Raw genomic sequence first — 6,699 nt, forward strand, 5'->3', positions numbered from 1 at the left:
TAAAGTAATTATTAGTAAATACACACACTGAAGTTTTTTTTAGTTTTTTTATTTATATATATATATATATATATAAAAAATATTATATATAATATATATACACAAATTCTGTGATATTGAATCCTTTAATGATAACATTTTTCTCTTGAATAAAAGCCAATGCAATGCTTAACATTAATATATAATATAATTTAATTTATATAAATATATAATATAATATAATATAATATAATAGTTACTTGGAGAAGTATTTCAGGTAATCATATAAGGATAATAGGAACTGTCAGGGGCACAAAGGAACACATTTTAATGATGTTGTTAAGGGGGTTTAATGGGCAGGTGACTCCTCAGCCATCACTGATTGTGTGTGAGCATCATGTCAGAACAAAAGACTGAGGTTTTTCCCATGATAACCCGATACTTCAAGGTGTGGGCTATGGTGACCTGTCTCACCTTTGACATCAAGGGCACATTAATCTTTTCAGACCAATCTGAAGTAAAAACATAAAACTTTTACTTTTAATAACACAATGTGGTTAATTTTATGACATATTTAAGATTCTGCAATCTGCATGCGTTTCTGATCAAGTGACTCTTTATATGGATCATTCTCAAGAGTTCATGCAGCCTGAGTGCTGCTGTTATTAAAGCAAAATACAAATACGTTTTTAAATTAAAACTTTTCACTCAATTTGCTATGCTGATAATATGATTTGTAATGAAAAATTGTATTCAGTAAAAAAAAAAAGGAAAAACAGAAGCATTTTCAAAAGTGGTCTCAGACTTTTAGACCTTACTGTAAATTAAAAAGAGAATAAACGAAACTAAACATGCCATGCTACATGCAAAATATTAATCACTTAAGATGCAACTGCAGGGTACTGTTATCTGGAATTCATTTCAAAGAGAAAAAGTAACTTAGTTAGTCATTGACTCCCATACGATGTGCCCTCTGATACAGTATTTCCTGGTCAGCGGAGCAGAGAAGTGCTGTACTAAGGTAAATGGGGACAAAGGGCCATATCCATTAAGCGGCCGACTGCTTCGTGCTTCTCTCCCCCGGCTGTCCAGCGAAAGAGGCCCTCCGGTTTGACTGGAAGGAAATTGGCCTGTCTAAAAGGTTTGCTTTGTTTAGCATTCTTTCATTTGCATTCCAAATGAGCTTTGAGAATGAACCGGCCAGGCACAACCAAAACTCATTTGGGTAGATAGATATCAGCCATGGCTGTCACGCAAGGCTAGCGGAGGGGACAGACATCAGCTCCCTTTCCAGAAGAACCATGCCATAGACAGCAGCCACGGCCCTTCCACAAGGAGAGAGCAATCACGGCAATTTCGTACTCGGATCTACTACACGTCAATCATTTTTCTTAAACATGGGAATGACAAATATCAAAATGCATGTATTAGCAGAAGCACACACACTTATTTACTTAAACATGTTCTGTGCCGGATAGACAGCAGATGAACATAAGCAATGTAAATGTATAGTGACATGCTGTTTTTCATACTGGTTTGCATTTAGTCACTCCTCGCTGGAGACAAACGAATGACTCCACAAAGCCCATGTACTAGTTTCTCTTGTTCGCTTTATATAACCTGAATGTCTCACAACATAAAGTATAACAAGTATAACAGTGGCAGCACACATTTATGGGGCAACACTCTTGTTTAGATGTCAATAAAAAAAAAATTCTGTCACACTAATAGTAGGCTACATAGCTTCAACACATAACATCATGACTTCAACAAAAAGCCTGAAATATTTCCCAGGAACCTTCAGGTTCAGTACAAGCAACCCGGTCACACTAAATGTGCGTCGATAGCACGCATTGTGTCTCGTACAATTTATCTATATTTATATTTATTTATATTATCTATATATATATATTTTTTTTTATTATATATATATATATATATATATATATATATATATATATATATATATACAGTATATACACACACACACACATACAGGTGCTGGTCATAAAATTAGAATATCATCGAAAAGTTGATTTATTTCAAGAATTCAACTTAACAGGTGAAACTAATATATTATATAGACTCATTACATGCAAAGTGAGATATTTCAAGCCTTTATGTGTTATAATTTTGATGATTATGGCTTACAGCTTATGAAACCCACGAAATCAAAATCCCAGAAAATTAGAATATTACATGAAATCACACAGTAATTACACAGTAATACCATGGTCATTGAACCAGGTTTTGGTTCTTTTGGCAGTGTGGGCAGGTGCAAATCCTGCTGGAAAATGAAGGAAGCATGAAGTGCTCTGAAAATGTCCTGGTAGACGGCTGCGTTGACTCTGGATTTAATAAAGCACAGTGGACCAAAGTCCTCTTTTCTGATGAGAGCAAATTTTGCATCTCATTTGGAAACCAAGGTCCCAGAGTCTGGAGGAAGAATGGAGAGGCACACAATCCAAGATGCTTGAAGTCCAGTATGAAGTTTCCAGTGTCTGTGTTGGTTTGGGGAGCCATGTCATCGGCTGGTGTTGGTCCACTGTGCTGTCCACTCAACGCAGCCGTCTACCAGGACATTTTCAGAGCACTTCATGCTTCCTTCAGCAGACAAGCTTTATGGAGATGCTGACTTCATTTTCCAGCAGGATTTGCACCTGCCCACACTGCCAAAAGAACCAAAACCATGGTTCAATGACCATGATATTACTGTGTGATTTCATGTAATATTCTAATTTTCTGGGATTTTGATTTCGTGGGTTTCATAAGCTGTAAGCTTATGAAATAATCATCAAAATTATAACAAATAAAGGCTTGAAATATCTCACTTTGCATGTAATAAATCTATATAATATATTAGTTTCACCTGTTAAGTTGAATTCTTGAAATAAATCAACTTTTTGATGATATTCCAATTTTATGACCAGCACCTGTGTGTGTGTGTGTGTGTGTGTGTGTGTGTGTTATATAAAATTTCCGTTAATTTAAATAAAGCTGAAATATTATAAAATATAAATATTATATGGGGGAAAAAAACATAGTAACTACATTTAAGTTAAAGTAATAAAATGACTAAAACTGAAATAAAAAAAGCAAAACCCTAATAATTTTGAAAAAATAACAAAATATAACCAAAACTAAAAATGAGAAATATAACAATAAAAGCTCATTCAAAATATGAATTAATACTATAATAGTACAAAAATTACACCAAACTAACACTGGTACAAGTTAAACTCAATCGATAAAATTTGTGGCATAATGTTGATTAACACAAAAAAAATATTTTGCAAAAACTTGCAAAAAATGTAGGTTTTGGTGGGGCACTTTCAATGGATTTGAATAGGGACAGTTCTTGGAGGATTTTAAAGCAGAAATGTAAAGGTAATCATTTATAAAAACATTCATTTGAGCTGAGTTTTTTGTGTGAGCCATTTTTACAGTTGTTTTGGGGATTATTGTGCGAACGTCATGGCAAGCTGGCAACATTTTATATAACCATACACAGAAAAAGTTAATTAGGCCTAATTTTTCACACTTAAATCATGTTAGAATGCATAATGTTAATGTCTTCTTGACTGTATGACTATACTTTTTTAGCCTTGATTATTTTAATGTTTACAGATCGGACCTAAAGCACCTCAAAATGCAACCGATATTTTTGAAAAATAAAAAAATTACCAGCAAAATATCAGTCATTACATGACCTTTAGAATTTTCATTAGCAACATATAGATTCCTTTATGCAAAGGAACGTAGGTGTGTTGGGATACATTAAGCCATGGTGCTCATGCTGTGATGTGACTGAGTCTGGCTCATGTCATTTGTCTATACTACTTATTCTTCTCATTTTACTTCCTGTCCCCTCTTTATTAATATTAAAGGCAAAAATAAAACAAGGTAGCCTATGATAATACTGATATATATAAAAAAAAGTCTCTCTGAGTCTCTCACTCTATTTGCCTTGCTTCTGTATTTTGGTCAGGTCGACTCCAGTGAAATTACAGAGTTGTGTGTTGTCTTAGCAGGAAAGCTTAGTCCACATGGGTCAATGCAAAGGCTCTGGTTCACTAAATTATGTTTTCTTGCATTTGATGCACAGTACTTCATGCAAACCTGCTACGAAAACACACCATAATGTCTCAATGTCATAATCGTCTCAAACAGCACTATCAGATATCTACAATTTAAGTGAAAAGTTCCCTTCTTGCATCTTGAGAAGCTTCTTTACCTGTGGAAATTCACTAGGGGATTGAGGTTTGAGGGGGAGACATAAACGAATACACAACCACAGCCTTGCTCTGACTTGCCACGCATTACCTTCATTGGGTAATTGGCCTCCGGGGATCATGGGTGTAGTGCTTGTGTGTCACTGAGTTTGTCTGTGTGTCCCCAAGGAGAAGTTGCCATAGGTGAAGGGAAAAGAGTCAGACCTACCAATTAATGATCTACCTTTTCCCCACAACACACTTGTTAACACATCAAACTGGTCTGTGCTTGACCACTCATTCAAAAAATATATTTCAGGAAAAAAAATAAAGTCAGCATTGGTTTATTCAACCAGTACAACTCTATCACACATATACAGCCTTTTTGTTAGTTCAGATTGAGCAGGAATGGGTTATGATGCACTGACACTGACACTGTGCTGTCAAAGAGTTCGAGTCAAGCACAAGGTTCTGAAGGAGCTGAAGCAATTATTCCACACCCATTTTGTTGTGTGATCGATGCCTGTGATCGACGTTAGGAAAGAAATGGTGTCAAATTGGATGGATGCTGAAACTGAAAACTTCACTTCATCCAAATGGATGTTAGTCAAAATCTGTCTCTTTAAGTCGACCGATTACTGGAACAGTTACAGTAGATTCTCTTATAAGACCTCCAGTACAATATAATATGCAGCAAATCACAGATTTAAGGAGATCTATTTCTATTATGTTTCAAATAAATGCTGTTCTTTTGAACTTGAAGTAAGAAAAATACGTTTTTTTGAGCACCCGCATATTAGAAAGATTTCGGAAAAATCATGTGACACTGAAGTCTGGAGTAATGATGCTGAAAATTAAGTTCTGCCATCAGGAATAAATCACATTCAAAACCTGTTATTTTAAATTGTAATTTATTCACTATACCGCTGTTTTTGTTGTATTTTTAAGCATAAAAGACTTCTTTCAAAAACAATAAAGACATCTTTAAACGGCAGTGTATTTAATTAAAACAGAATAATGCAAAATTTGTCTTTAGATTTAAACATACAAGACTAAAACAAACAGTTTGGATTAGAACAAGATCTATCTCAATCATTTATTTCTCTTCCAGTGAACTGCAATTGAAAACAAACACACTGGTAAATACCAAATCATATGTGCTTTAATATAATATGTGCTATTAGATTACAGCCATGACCTGATAAAAAACTAATTCCATTTTGATTCAAAGCAACCCATTCCATATTATATTGACTCTGCGCACACAGCCAACAAAAAGCCTCTCTTTCCTGATATGACCCTCAACAGACCATCAAACACACCTGTGCTGGCCTGTTTTATGTCAACTAACATAATGAGGGAAAAACAAGAGCGAAGGAGTTTGTTTGGAAAACGAGGCAGGCTGTTGTCCCGCAGGTCTCTTCTTCCATTGTTTCGTCTAAATGCCTCGTCTGCTCGCTCAGCTTTTAGGCACCCACTCAATTGTCAGTCTATGTATGCTTTTCAGGAGACGATGCTACGAACAGCCATTACGACAACTACTTCTATTACACACCTGCCGGCGCAATCGTTTTAGAGAGTGTTTGCTTATTACATCATGCAGAACTTTACGGACAACATCAGAGCCCATTTTGCTCTATGATCCTGCATGAGTGTCTCTGTTTATAATGATGAGGGATCAATCGAAATTTCATGCAAAAGTTAATGTCAATGTCATAAAGGTCCATGTTCCTTTGTGCTTTGTTTCAGCTTGAAAAGCGCTTGTGAAATGTGTGTGGGCACAGATGGAAGAGCACCAGAAGGGCTGATAATGATGCAAGATCTGTTTGTGATACGGTTTGCCCACAGGGAGTTCTGATCATGGGGAGACAGACTCATCCACAGGCCTCTCTGGACCCGTTACTATGGAAGATGCTGGATGTACAAGACACGGTTATGTGTTATCAATCCTAGCCAGATCAAAAGAGGCTCACAGAGATATGAAAGTTGCTGAACACAATGGCAATTCCAATGAAAATGTAACTTAGGAGGATATAGAGTACAAGAACTTAATTGAGGAAACGTAAGAGAACATTATTAATCCAGAAGGCAGGTGTCGGAAACAATTTCCAAATTAAAGTGATGAATATCTTCAACACGTCTCTGTTCTTGATATTTTCAGAAAAAAAAAAGAATGATAGTACAGGTGTATGCGAAATGCTTTTATCATTTTTTCTGACTGGCACCTTTTGAACAGAAACTGTATGACATCTTAAATCGCTTTAATTAGAGCCAGTTCTCAAATCCCAAGAGGTGATGCTGCTTTCCTCTGGGTGATATCAATACTCACCACAGCGAGAAACAAGTGAGGAACACGGGATTCTCATCACAGACAGATGGTGAATCAAAATTTCCCACAATTTTCTGATGTCATTCAGACCAGCTTTCAAATCTGTCGCTTGTTATTATAAATCTCAGCATGAATCCATCAATGAATCATTGATGAATCAAATGAACCAACATTGCAGGG

Source organism: Leuciscus leuciscus (genome assembly GCF_965113295.1).
Source record: "Leuciscus leuciscus genome assembly, chromosome: 18".
Classification (NCBI taxonomy): Eukaryota; Metazoa; Chordata; class Actinopteri; order Cypriniformes; family Leuciscidae; genus Leuciscus; species Leuciscus leuciscus.